The sequence below is a fragment of the Microcaecilia unicolor genome, chromosome 9 (genome assembly GCF_901765095.1).
Source record: "Microcaecilia unicolor chromosome 9, aMicUni1.1, whole genome shotgun sequence".
Taxonomy (NCBI): Eukaryota; Metazoa; Chordata; class Amphibia; order Gymnophiona; family Siphonopidae; genus Microcaecilia; species Microcaecilia unicolor.
Window position 1 is genome coordinate 224,096,093 of NC_044039.1, and position 15,210 is coordinate 224,111,302.

The following is a 15,210-nucleotide window of genomic DNA, read 5'->3' on the forward strand; positions in this document are numbered from 1 at the left end:
GCAATTACAGATTTCTAGTAGCAACTCTGCAATTTTCTATTTGAGTTCCTTTACAACCATGGGTGAATACCACCAAGTCCCACAATTTTGCTATTATTTAGTTTGTCAATTTTGTCACAGTGATTTGTTTCAGTTCCTTTGAACCATCACCTATAAAGAATGATCCTGGTATGGGTGTCTCCCCAACAACCTCCACAATAAAGCTCAAAGCAAAGAATTAATTCAAATACAGTAAACACTTCATTTCATAAGAGCATTTCCCTATTAGTGTGTCACAGTGCATTGTTGTGCCTTCAGATCTGATCAAGCATGCTTAGTTCTACATCGACACATGGGCTCAGCACCTCTCACAGCAGCACTGACTCTTAAACCTGCAGGATCTTCTTTCTGATACTATGCAGTCACTTACGCCTCCCTCCCTCCTTCCTAGCTACAGCATGAGCCCTGGAATTTGGGAATTAACAGAGAGCATTTTTGGCATGGATAGCAAGGCACATATCACCTCCTTCTTTTTCCCTCCTGAGCTTCCCCCTTTGACTCATTGCCGGGACTTTCAATGCTTCCTTAGCTTTCGTTTTGTCATCACGTAGGAACTCAGTTTCCTTAATGCTTAACAGGAATACACTTCTGGGTATGCGAGCTCTTGTATTCTGCTGTCCCAAAGAACATCTGTTACAGGTAAATACATTCGTTTTCTCTGAAAAGAAAGATAAGCCCTCACTAGTAGGGCTCCCTAGCTACAGGCTGCATTTAATAAAAAAGGGGGGAAACATACAGACAACACATTTTTTTTTTTGTGGCAAAGAGATTTTTTTTTAGTATTGTGCATTTTTTGTCAAAGTCAACCTGAAAATCATAAAAATTGACCTTATGAGGGAAAGAGTTGGATTCTAAAACTCAAAGAGACTCCACAGAACAGATTGGCCAAACCTACTTTCTCAATGGCAGGCCCTTTCCAAATAGTGAGATATGAATATATGCATGGACCTTGCAACTCTACTCATGCTCTGCCCAATTTCTGTCCCAGAATGTGGCTGCACGCAAGTAGTGTATACCCAGATGTGGTGGTATTTCCCAGTACATTAACAGATCTGTATTTTAATTGGGACCTGAGCTGGGACTGGTGGACAACAAGAGGTTGATAAGAATCAGACTTGTTTATCACATTGTAATAGAAGTGAATTTTAAAGATTGTTTTGCAACTCTGCCTTAAACGACAGTGCACTCGGGGTCTGTATTTCTGAAAATAAGTTGGAATGTAGAAGATAAGACACAGCTCTAATTAATTTGGTATGTGAAGGGGGAGATGGAGCCTGTTTCAAGTTCAGACTGGCCACCTGGACTGAGAAACATGTGACCACATTCCCACAGTATGGCTTGTTTACCTAAACAGAGAAATTCTCAAGCATTCTGTAATTTTCCTTAGCTCTGAACATGAGTTCTAAGACTAATAAAAAGGGGAGTTTCTTTGAAATGGGGAGCTCGTCTGTGAGTAATGTACATACTGCGCAGAGAACCATATTTCCTGGTCAAAGAAACTCCTGGCTTTCGCTGTGAACAGGGCCCCCCCCCCAGTTGATGATAAGAGCCTTGATGATGTAAGGACCAGTGATATAGGTACAGATATGATGTATAGTGTATTATTGCTTCTTTTTCTGGTCAAGAAACTCCTAGCATTGCTTGGATGGACCAGTGATCAAATGATTGTTTATAGATAGGTACTGTTTAACTATAGATAGGTATTATTGTTTCTTTTCAGTTATATAGCTTAATCAGTGTGTATACATCTTAATCATTGTGTATTTTAGAACCTCTAATAAAAGTCTCATTTACCTAATACGAATCCAAAAGAATTCACAGTAATTACTGAACAGTCTGTGTTAGTGAAGCAGGCTGTAAAACCAGGTCAGAACACACATTCACTCAAGAACTCAAACGACTTCAGTTATGTTGCTCTGAAAAGCATTCACAGTGTCCTCAGTGGCAAAGGTAACAGACAAGATGCAACTGTAACAAATTATTTAAACTATATGTGACAATGGAAAACCCGCAGAAAACCACAGGGATGGGGACAAAAAAGTAAAGTAATTACTACCACGGGGACTGGAGGGAATGGATCAAAAGTGAATGGGGACAGGAGGGGATTGATTGAATATGAATGAGGACATGAGGGGTTGGGGACTGATTATGTCCCCATGCACACCTTGACTTGGAAACTTGACACCAACACATCAGTTTAATAAAAAATTGAGAAGAGCTCACCTTGATGAAAACTGATGCATTTGTTCAGTAATTTTGGCAATGAGAGAGACCACTGATAAACTGGTGAGAATATTCGTCAATTCGTTTCAAGCATTTTGGCAGAGTTTAATCTCCACTAAGCTAGTCTCATATATGTGACTGATAATGCAGCTAATATAAAAGCTCAAAGGACCAAATCAGCCAGGCAGTAGTTTAATTAAATACTGGATTTACATAACAAACAGCTCGGGATGTTAAATCAAAAAATTTAAACACGATGAAAAGGATTATCAGTTGGATAGAGTTTATTTATGGACACAAGAAAAACAATCGACTAAGAAGAAAAAGGTAAGCAATTGAAGGATCATCGGGGGACTCGGATGAAACCAGTGAAGAAGGGGAGCCATACGGGAAACCCTATACGAAAATTCCATGAACCAACAACAAACAGAGATCCAGCAGATGCTGGAGTAAAACCAAAGACCGAGATGGACAAGGAATGAAAACAGGGACGAGAGCCAAGATCGGTCAATGGCGTCCATAATAAATATACTGAGGGAGCACTTGACAGCTGAGCAGACAGCAGCATTATCTCTTGGTTTAGGATTTGTACCTACTACTGACTATGATTCTTTCAAAATGTGAATTGCCTTCTCTCAGTTCTTGTGTAAATTGCAATTGTGAGTTTATTTCATGGACAATACCCCCTCCCAAATATTTCCATTTGTCATCCAAATCCTGGTAGTATCCTCCCAGAGTAATGAATCAATTAATATCTACTTTCAAGGAATTGATGTTAAAAGTTTTGTTGTTATTGAAGACCTCCTGTCATGTCTGTGGTCGTGACCAACCTCAGACTTACCTTATTTCTGTAAGATGGCCGCCACCTAAAAGGTCATGGAACAAAGAGCTCCGTAGACCCCAGCCGAGATTTAGCATTAAAGTAGCTAAAGCTGGCCACAAATTGCGAGGAACGCAAATAGATTTAATCAGAACCCGACAGACCAACAGAGAATTCGCTGCGAAACTGGTGGACGCCAAGAACAGCAGTCACCAGGCAAAACGAACGAACCTCGTGGCCACCGAACAACCGGGCCGACCTCGAGTACTGAGTTGCCCAGTGGAGGACCATGATCGGAGCTGCCCCGCTACCATAGGAGAGGTGGAATACCTCCTCCAGGTGCGATAGTTATCACGGGGAACGTAGATCAGGACTAGCCGATGGAGGTCCGGAGGACAGCCAGACCCACCACTTCGAGCGGGCTAGACCCAGCACCTCGAACGGGCCAAGAATTAGGAGGCTTCGGAGGATCAAGATGGCGACGTGAGCGGAAGTCAGGTTCACCAGCTCCCGAATTGCTCACCGACGAATTGGCGAGTGAGAAGTTTCTCTGACCTAGCGATGGGGAAGAGAAAAGGAAAGATAGCGGTTCCTACATCCGCGGTCCCGCAATCAATTTCCTCCACATACCAAATGACCTTGGATAATTTCGGGATTGGGATCCCCGGAGAACAGTCACCCACTTCGATTAACTCGGCCCTGCTGAGGGCCGAGTGCAGCATTGAGGGAGTTACGCTCACCCCTCCCTCTCACACTGCACCTCCACGACCTGGAGCCGATTTGTTGCATGCAAGGTTACAGCCTTTGGACGCCGTGGAATCTCCCGGCTCTTCAGTGTTTGTTGCAGGAGGACCCGCGAGTACTTCTACCCCGGGCAAAGGAATACCGATGCAGGACTCGGTTCGAGGATCTGCACTAAATGCCCTGGAGATCGGCACCGTGAGTACCGGAGTATTAGAGAGACCTGCAGTGGTAACTATGAATGCCTTATGGGACGCCATTCAGGGTGTGAACAATACCTTACTTTTGCTAAGTACTTCATTTAAAAATGAAATAACTGATTTAAAGAAGTCTAATCACTTAATGTCTGAACAAATTCAGGAGCAGAAAGTTAAATCTCAAAAAACTGAAGAACAAATTGTGAAATTACAAAATCTCACAGAGGTTTTAGTCAAGGAACGGGATATCCAGGATAGAAAACTTGAATACCTTGAAAATAATGGACGAAGAAACAACTTGAGATTTTTGAATTTCCCAAAGTCTCCTTTAATAAATGCATTGGATATGTTGAAAAAATATTTCAAGGATGTACTGGGGATTCCAGAGGAGGCATATCCTCCTATAACGAGAACCCAGTATATCACAGGGATATCTTCATTGCCTAAAGATAATGCTCAAGCTGCCCCTTCTACTGATTTGAATTTGACAGAATTCCTGGAATCCTCCCTTGAACTTATTTCTGAACGTACTACATTGCTGGTGACATTCGCCCTTGAACTTGACCGCAATAACATCTTAAGGTCATATTTCAGGTATATAAATGATTTATTCATGGGATATAAAATTCAAGTTTTCCCTGATCTGGCGCGAGCTACTCAAAGGAAAAGAAAGGAATTTTTGATGTATAAAGCTAGGGTTCTAAAGTTAGGTGGTACTTTTATTTTGAAATTTCCTTGCAAGTGTTGTATTACCTTGAATTTGATAAACTACCTTTTCTTTAGCCCCAAGAAATTATTAGATTTCATTGAAGCAAAGGAAAGGAATGCTCTATCCCTAGAACAGAACCCATAATGATGATTATGCTGCAAAAATCGGCTGTGGAGGCTTTTATCTCCCATCCGCTCTTTATTGTTATAAAACTGGGGGGTTTTTTCCTATGTTAGAATTTCTTAGTTCTTGATCCAAAAGTTTGTGGACAAATGTTGAAAAAAAAAATTCTTTTTGTGTTATATTCAGGGTAATGTTTTACTCCATTGTATTTTATTTTCTGTATTTCATCACATTTATGTTGTATAGATATAAATGTAAAATTTAATAAATAAAGAATTTTAAAAAAAGAATTAGGAGGCTTCGCCGAGCATTGGGCAAGCCTGAGCGCGACCAAGCAGAATTAATTGCCACGAATCCAACAATCAACTCACCGGAACTACGATCGATCCGACCCACGATCACACAGCACAGAAGCGAAGACGCCGAGACCGCCGAGTACAACCGCAAGAGCGACCGATAAGTCCGGACCAGTGCCCTACGCGTGTCCACAACAGGTCCACAGCCCTCTCAACTGGACCGACACTGGACCAACCTCCCTGGACTGAGAGCACGGCGACAAACTGGACATCACTGACCTCCCTAAAGTGTGAGGAGAGCGCAAGTACGAGAGAACAATCCTCCGACTGCATCAGCGCGAAGGGGCAAAGAAGAACACTGATCGATCGCACAGCTGATCGCCGAAAGGCCGTCCTGTGCTGGGGAGCAACCCTAGGCCGCGGTGATCCCCACCGTCACACTCCTATCCAAAGACCGACCTGAACCGTGATCACCCATCTCTACAACAAGCTGAACATCCCAACTGCACAAAGGAAACTCGTGGCCAACAGAGCGAGGCATGCGACTGAACACCGAGTATTCGTCCTTTGTTGATGAACACTTCCTCGCAGTGGTACCGGAACCTGCTACCGATCCGCCATACCGATAGAACAGGAGAGACGGGTACAAAGAACAAAGAGACATAATCCTAATTCTTTGCATTAAGCCAGACTCTTATTTCACAGACTAGGAACACAGCAGTAGACCTGGCACTTATCTGTGAAAAGCCAGAAGCTGAAGTTTCCACATTCACCACAGCACTGCATTAACCACCAAGCAGCTTGCTCCAGTCCCGCTGCTGTGCTCTCCACCGCACTCACCCGTTCCTACCTGCCTGCTAGCCTATCAACCAACCTCCAAATTATTCCAGCTTGTTCCAGTCCTGCTGCTGAGCTCTCCACCTCACTCACCTGTTCCTGCCTGCCTGCCTGCGAGCCAATCAACCAACCTGCCCTTCAAACTTGCCTGCTTGTCTGCCCATCAACAACCTGCCTGCCTCCTAGCCTGCACAACTACCTACCTGCCTCCTCACCTGCCACCTAGCCAGCCCGTCACTCTCATGACTGACTGCTCACCCTTCATTCTGCCTGCCTCCCAGCCCATCTACCTGCCTGCCTGCCCCCAGCCCAGAAACCTACCTGCCTGCTTGCCCCCCATCCCAGCAACCTACCTGCCTGCTTGCCCCCCATCAACCTACCTACCCGCCTGCCAGCCCCTCTACCTACCTTCCCACCTGCCAATCTGCCTGTCAAACCACCATCACTATGCACCCGTAAACACCTCAGTCACTACTTAAGGCCCCCTTACACATTCTCTTCATTGCCCTGTCCCTTCCTAATCTATTCCCCCTCTCCCCACCGCTGTATACCACACGAACTCACTGCCCATCCATGTCCTCTCTCGTCCTGCTCACTACTGCAATACCCTACCCACCCCCGTCCCCCACCACCACACCATCTCTACTGGCCTCCTCCTCCTTCCTAGCTCTCAACCTTCAACACCTCTTTCCTGCCATGAACCCTTCCCCATTCCTACTAAGCGCATCCCATCTTCGTCGCCCTACCTCCCCCACCCTCCTCCGCACTCTCTTGCTCCTTCTCCTGCTATCCGCGGGAGACATCAATCCCAACTCAGGTCCCTCACACCTGTCCTCGTCTCATCCATGCAAACGTTTCCGCGCTGTCTCCAATCTCATCTCTATTCCTCTCCTCCCTCCCCTTCTCATGTGCCCTGTGGAATGCCCGCTCGGTCTGCAACAAACTTTCCTTCACCCATGATCTCTTCATCTTCCATTCCCTTCAACTGCTCGCCCTAACTGAAACCAGGCTCACCTGGCCCTATGCCATGGAGGTTATCTCTTCTCCCATTCTCCACGCCCAGTTGGCCGCGGTGGCGTCGTCGGATTACTACTTTCACCCTCCTGCAGTTTTCAACCTCTCCTCCTATTGCAGTCTCACTGCTTCTCATCCTTTGAAGTTCACTCCATCCATCTATTCTACCCGCTGCCACTCAAAGTTGCAGTCATTTACCGCCCCCCTGATAAGTCCCTCTCTTCCTTCCTTACCGACTTCGATGCCTGGCTCTCCGTTTTTCTTGAGCCCTCATCCCCATCCCTCATTCTTGGAGACTTTAACAAACACACTGATGACCCATCTGACTCTTATGCTTCTCAGTTCCTCACTCTAACCTCCTTCTTCAACCTCCAACTGAGCTCCACCACCCCTACTCATCAATCTGGCCACTGTCTTGACCTCGTCCTCTCCTCTACCTGCTCACCTTCCAATCTCTGCGCCTCAGCTCTTCCTCTCTCTGACCATCACCTGATCACCTTCACACTTCATCACCCTCCCCCTCAGTCTCGCCCAACACTAACCACTACTTCCAGGAATCTCCAGGCTGTTGCCCCTCCCACCTTATCCTCTAGTATCTCTAATCTCCTCTCTTCCATTATGTCCTCCGAGTCCGTCGACAAGGCTGTCTCCACTTACAATGCCACTCTCTCCTCTGCACTGGACACCCTTGCACCATCCATCTCCTGTCCCACAAGGCTTAGTAATCCCCAGCCCTGACTGACCGCTTACACCCGATACCTTCGCTCCTGCGCCCGATCGGCTGAACGCCTCTGGAGGAAATCTCGCACCCATACTGATTTCAATCATTACAAATTCATGCTATCCTCCTTCCAGTCCTCCCTATTCCTCGCCAAACAGGACTATTACACCCAGTTGACTAATTCCCTCAACTATAACCCTCATCGTCTCTTCGCCACTCTTAACTCCCTCCTCAAAGTGCCCTCCGCTCACACCCCCCCCCCCCCACTCTATCCTCAATCACTGGCTGATTACTTCCGCGACAAGAGCAGAAGATCAACCTTAAATTCACCACCAAACCATCTCCTCCTCTTCACCCTTTAACCCACTCCCTCAACCAACCAACCCAGGCCTCCTTCTCCTCTTTTCCTGATATCACCGAAGAGGAAACTGCCCATCTTCTCTCCTCCTCTAAATGCACCACTGTTCCTCTGACCCCATCCCCACCAACTTACTCAACACCATCTCTCCTACTGTCAGCCCCCCCCCCCCATCTGTCATAGCCTCAACCTCTCTCTCTCCACTGCAACTGTCCCTGACACCTTCAAGCATGCTGTAGTCACACCACTCCTAAAAAAACCATCACTTGACCCTACCTGTCCCTCCAACTACCACCCCATTTCCCTCCTACCCTTCCTCTCCAAGATACTTGAACGCGCCGCCGTTCACAGCCATTGCCTTGATTTTCTCTCCTCTCATGCCATCCTTGATCCACTTCAATCCGGCTTTCGCCCCCTACACTCGACAGAAACGGCACTATCTAAAATCTGCAATGACCTGTTCCTTGCCAAATCCAAAGACCACTACTCCATCCTCATCCTCCTCGACCTATCCGCCGCTTTTGACACTGTCAATCACAATTTATTTCTTGCCACACTGTCCTCATTTGGGTTCCAGGGCTCTGTCCTCTCCTGGTTCTCCTCTTTTCTCTCCCACCATACCTTCAGAGTAAATTCTCATGGTTCTTCCTCTACCCCCATCCCGCTCTCTGTTGGAGTGACCCAGGGATCTATTCTTGGTCCCCTTCTTTTTTCAATCTACACCTCTTCCCTGGGCTCCCTGTTCTCATCTCACGGTTTCCAATATCATCTTTATGCTGATGACACCCAGCTTTATCTCTCCACGCCAGACATCACTGCGGATACCCAGGACAAGGTATCAGCCTGTTTATCCGACATTGCTGCCTGGATGTCCAACCGCCACCTGAAACTGAACATGGCTAAGACCGAGCTTATTGTCTTCCCACCCAAACCCACTTCTCCTCTCCCTCCACTCTCTATCTCAGTTGATAACACCCTCATCCTCCCCGTCTCATCTGCCCGCAACCTCGGAATCATCTTCGACTCCTCCCTCTCCTTCTCTGCGCATATCCAGCAGATAGCCAAGACCTGTCGCTTCTTCCTCTATAACATTAGCAAAATTCGCCCTTTCCTCTCTGATCACACCACCCGAACTCTCATCCACTCTCTCATTACCTCTCGCCTTGACTACTGCAACCTATTCCTCACTGGCCTCCCACTTAGCCATCTATCCCCCCTTCAGTCCATTCAGAACTCTGCTGCACGTCTTATCTTCCGCCTGGACCGATATACTCATATCACCCCTCTCCTCAAGTCACTGCACTGGCTTCCGATTAGGTACCGCATACAGTTCAAGCTTCTCCTACTAACCTACAAATGCACTCGATCTGCAGCCCCTCCTTACCTCTCTACCCTCATCTCCCCTTACGTTCCTACCCATAACCTCCGCTCTCAAGACCAATCCCTCCTTTCAGTACCCTTCTCCACCACCGCCAACTCCAGGCTCCGCCCTTTCTGCCTCACCTCACCCCATGCTTGAAATAAACTCCCTGAGCCCATTCGCCAGGCCCCCTCCCTGCCCATCTTCAAATCCTTGCTCAAAATCCACCTCTTCAATGTCACCTTCAGCACCTAACCACCATACCTCTATTCAGGAAATCTAGACTGCCCCAACTTGACATTTCGTCCTTTAGATGGTAAGCTCCTTTGAGCAAGGACTGTCCTTCTCTGTTAAACTGTACAGCTCTGCGTAACCCTAGTAGCGCTCTAGAAATGTTAAGCAGTAATAGTAGGGTCAGCATCTATGCTGGCTTCTGTCTGTTTCTGTGTTAGTCTTGTCTCTGTCTCTGTGTGCTGATTGCTTCACTAGACCTCACCTGTGTGGGCTATGCCTCTCTGAGGAGCCAGCATCTAAGATGGGTCCCGCTTGTTTTGTGCCAGCTTCCAAGATGGCTCCTGCCTGTTCTTCCTTTGTGTTCCAAGCCTCTCCTTGGTGTGAGTGTGTTCCCTGATCCTGTCCTGCAGTAGGTGACATCATCAGTGAGAGCCTTCATAAGGAAGTGCTGTGCTTGCAGTCAGGGCCTTTTGCATAGTAAGTATGAGTGTTATGCCAATAGGCCGTGAGGTTAGTGAGAGCACTGTTGCGCTGCTACTTAGCCTTTCTCTGGGGCTCTTGCCCATCTGCTTTTTGTGCCTGTGGACTGCCAGTCCTTCCTTGTGGGCTTTTGCCCTTCTGTTTTGTGTCTGTGGACTGCTAGTCCTTCCTTTGCCTTGCTCTGCGTTTGGTCTGAAGCTTCAGCCATTTTCTCTCTGTGTTTGGAGCTGCTGAAGCTTCAGCCCTGACTCTGTTATCCATGGTTTATTCCTCTGCCTGCTGCCTGCCCAAAGACTCTGTTAGTTCTTGGTTTATTCCTCTGTCTGCTGCCTGCCCAAAGACTGTTAGCTCCTGGTTTATTCTATTGTCCGCTGCCTGCCCAAAGACTCTGCTCCTGGTTTATTCTATTATCTGCTGCCTGCCCAAAGACTCTGTTTGCTCCTGGTTTATTCTATTATCCGCTGCCTGCCCTAGACTCTGTTAGCTCCTGGTTTATTCTATTGTCCGCTGCCTGCCCAAAGACTCTGTTTGTTCCTGGTTCTTCTTCTGTCTGCTCTGCCTAGCTTGCTTGTATATCCTGAGTCCTGTTTCTGCCAAGCTTGCTTGTATATCCCGAGTCCTGTTTCTACCAAGCTTGCTTGTATACCCTGAGTCCTGTTTCTGCCAAGCTTGCTTGTATTTCCTGAGTCCTGTTTCTGCCTAGCTTGCTTGTATTTCCTGAGTCCTGCTTCTGTCTAGCTAGTGTGTATATCCTGAGTGTATATCCTGAATCCTGTCTCTGCCTAGCTAGTGTGTATATCCTAAGTGTATATCCTGAATCCTGTCTCTGCCTAGCCTTTGTGTACGTCTTGTCCCCTTTGTCTGTCTTGTGTTTCTGGCTTAGTGGCTGCGTGCAGCTTTCAGTCCGAGTCTAGTATTTAGCCTAGCTTCCTTCGTGTATCCCAGCCCCAGGGTGGGTCCTCTGGATCTTCAGTTCCTGCTTTATCCTGCAAGTCCTGCCGGCCACCCGCACTCCGGAGCTCAACTCCGGAGGAACGGTGGTCAAGCGCAGGTGAAGTTGTTCCTCTTCTAGTTGCCTGCCTCAGTACTACTCAGGGCCAGAGTTCCAGTTCTGCTCTTCTGTGTATCCAGTTCCAGGGTGGTCTTGCCTGCCGCTGCTGCTCCTCAGCAGTGGCCCAAGGGCTCACGTATTCTGGTTCTGCCTCGAGAACCCGACACCTCCTGTCCATTGCCCAGATGGGGAGCAAATTTACATCGGGATGAAGCAGTAGGAATGAAGCAACTGCGTACATCTTTGTCGCCAATTGTATTGAAGGCAGATAAAGGAGGGGCCACAGTGGTGCAATCCAAAGGGGATTACCACACAGCAGCATTAGGACATCTTATGGATACGGTTACACATCGGAAGCTGGATAGGGATCCAATTATGGAGTTGAAAACATTAATTGAGACATTGGTGACACCTTTGTTGAAGCGGGGCAAGTTGACTTCAAAAGCAGCAGCCTACTTAATGGAAGAGCATCCAAAAACACCTAAAATTTATTTAGTACCAAAAGTGCATAAACAGGTGACACACCCTCCAGCACACCCCATAGTCTCTACCAAAAATTCCATACTTGAACTTCTCTCGCAGTTTGTGGATTTTTTTTTTGCAACCCATGACCACAGACATTTCATCTTTCTTGAAGGATTCCACTCATTTTTTTTACAGATGCTGTCTCAAGTGGGAAAAATATATAGCCTCTATATGGATGGGACTTTAGATATCACCTCATGGTATACGAGGATCCCTAACAAGGGGCTTTGGATACCATCAGAGATGCTATGAATCAAAGACCACCAATGAATCGCATTCTAACTAGTTTCCTGTTACAACTTTCGAAGTTAGTAATAGAGAAAAATTATTTTTGGTATGGAGGGTCATTTTCCCAGCAAACCCAAGGGGTGGCTATGGGGGCGACATTAGCTTCATCAGTAGCCACATTATATGTGATACAATTTGAAGAAAAGGAATTGTACCCCTCTTACAGGTTTTAAAAAGTTTCATTTTGGAAACGATTCTTAGATGTGTTCGTTCTTTGGGATGGAACCAAAGGAAAGTTATAATCTTTTGGAGTTTGGATTAATACATTAGATCCTAATCTTCAATTTCCTTTGAAATATGACTGGATAAATGTAGAATTTTTGGATATAAAGAGGCCTGTGGAAAAGAATACGTTTTTACATTTTGGTAACATACCTGCTTATTTTCAAAAGAGAAGGGTGCCCATCTTCTGACACAAATCGGGAGATGGGCGGCCTTCTCTCAGGGCCGACCAAATCGGCATAATCAAAAGCCGATTTTGGCCGGCCTCAACTGCTTTCCGTCGCAGGGACGGTCAAAGATCAAGGGGGTGTGTCGGCAGTGTACCGAAGGCGAGACAGGGGCTTGGTTAACAGATGGGCATCCTCGGCCGATAATGGAAAAAAAGATGGGCGGCCCTGATGAGAATTTGGCCGACTTTACTTGGTCCCTTTTTGTTGGCAACCAAGCCTTGAAAAGGTGCCTGAACTGACCAGTTGACCACACCTTCCTCCCACAGTGGTCACCAACCCCCTCCCACCCCAAAAAAAAAAAAATTAAAAACATTTTTTTGCCAGCCTCTATGCCAGCCTCAAATGTCATACCCAGCTCCATCACAGCACTATGCTGGTCACCGGAGCAGTTTTAGTGGGTACTGCAGTGCACTTCAGGCAGGCGGAACCAGGCCCATCCCCCCCTACCTGTTACACTTGTGGTGGTAAATGTGAGCCCTCCAAAACCCACCCGAAACCCACTATACCCACATCTAGGTAAGGGAGCTACGTACCTGAGATCAATTTGTGAAGTCCACTGCAGTGCTCCCTAGGGTGACCGGTTGGTGTCCTGGCATGTGAGGGAGACCAGTGCACTACAAATGCTGGCTCCTCCCACAACCAAATGGCTTGGATTTGGCCAGGTTTGAGATGGCTGCCCTTAGTTTCCATTATAGGCGAAAACCAATGGCCGCACATCTTGTTTCGATAATACGGAGTGGAGGAGTGGCCTAGTGGTTAGGGTGGTGGCCCACCTCTTCAATGTCGCCTTCGGCACATAACCATTATACCTCCATTCAGGATATCTAGACTGCCCCAACTTTACATTTCGTCCTTTAGATTGTAAGCTCCTTTGAGCAGGGACTATCCTTCTTTGTTAAACTGTACAGCGCTGCGTAACCCTAGTAGAGCTTTAGAAATGTTAAGTAGTAGTAGTAGTAGACTTTGGTCCTGGGGAACTGAGGAACTGAGTTCGATTCCCGGCACAGGCAGCGCCTTGTGACTCTGGGCAAGTCACTTAACCCTCCATTGCCTGCCGCATTGAGCCTGCCATGAGTGGGAAAGCGCGGGGTACAAATGTAACACAAAAAAAATAAATAAATAATAATAATAAATAAAATATGGTCGTGTATGCTTCTTTACGGGGCCGTCCTTATAGATGGGCACCCCCATTCGATTATGCCCCTCATAGTAACATAGTAGATGACGGCAGAAAAAGACCTGTACGGTCCATCTAGTCTGCCCAACAAGATAAAACTCCTATGTGCTACTTTATGTGTATACCTAACCTTGATTTGTATCTGCCATTTTCAGGGCATAGACTATAGAAATCTGCCCAGCACTAGCACCGCCTCCCACCACCGCTGCCACCCAATCTCCACTAAGCTTCTGAGGATCCATTCCTTCTGAACAGGATTCCTTTATGTTTATCCCACGCATTTTTGAATTCTGTTACTGTTTTCATCTTCACCACTTCCCGCGGGAGGGCATTCCAAGTATCCACCACTCTCTCCATGAAAAAATACTTCCTGATATTTTTCTTGAGTCTGCCCCCCTTCAATCTCATTTCATGTCATCTAGTTCTACCGCCTTCCCGTCTCCAGAAAAGGTTCGTTTGCGGATTAATACCTTTCAAATATTTGAACGTCTGTATCATATCACCCCTGTTTCTCCTTTCCTCAAGGATATACATGTTCAGGTCAGCAAGTCTCTCCTCATACGTCTTGTAACGCAAATCCCATACCATTTTTGTAGCTTTTCTTTGCACCACCTCAATTCTTTTTACATCTTTAGCAAGATACGGCCTCCAAAACTGAACACAATACTCCAGGTGGGGCCTCACCAACGACTTGTACAGGGGCGTCAACACCTCCTTTCTTCTGCTGGTCACACCTCTCTCTATACAGCCCAGCAGTCTTCTGGCTACGGCCACCGCCTTGTCACACTGTTTCTTCGCCTTCAGATCCTCAGATACACAGCAGGTAACTAGGTTTGTGAGCCCACTGCCGAGGAGCGGCAGCTGCAGGAGAATCACCCAAACACAAGACAAGGCAGACCGGAACTGGAATGCAGTGGATCGGGGCAAGGCTTCACCTACACTTAGCCACCCTTCACCCAGAGTTAAGCTCCGGGCTGCAGGCGGCCGGCAGGACTTACCGGACAGGAAGGCCGAACTGCAGGACCCAGCAGCAGGCAGACAGACAGCAGGAAATACTAGAAACACGCTGGGTTCCAGGGAAACAGCAGACAAACGAGTAGTCCAGGAACAAGCTGGGTCTAGGCAGGCGGCAAGCAGAAGAATAGTCCTGTAATAATCCGGGTCTAGGCCGGCGGCAAACAGAAGAATAGTCCAGTAACAATCCGGGTCTAGGCAGGCGGCAGGCAGAAGAAAAGTCCAGTAGACAAGCAGAGTCAAAGTCACAAAAAGTAAAAGCACAAAGGCACTGCAACAACTCACACAAAGGAACACCTCTGAAGAACCTTGTTGCAAGGCAAACTAGAAACCCTCCCAGGTGATTAATAAAGGCAGCCTACCAGGGAGTTCACCAGGTATGGGTACTGCTTAGTTCCAAAAAACTCCCACAACAATCTGGAAAGCTGGAAGATCCGGACCGGACCAGCATATCTTCTGAAACATGGGCAAGTCATCGGTTCACAGCAGACACCAGGTCTAACCACCAGGGGGCGAGGTGACTTAGAGCATGGAACCTGGGCACTACCGTG

At 47.1% G+C, this 15,210-nt stretch overlaps 1 protein-coding gene across 1 annotated transcript in view; it reads right to left on the minus strand.

Moving 5' to 3' along the window:
• TTLL5 (tubulin tyrosine ligase like 5) overlaps positions 1-15,210 on the minus strand; it is a 482,374-nt gene that overhangs the window by 249,604 nt on the left and 217,560 nt on the right. The gene's annotated exons all lie outside the window — the stretch shown is intronic.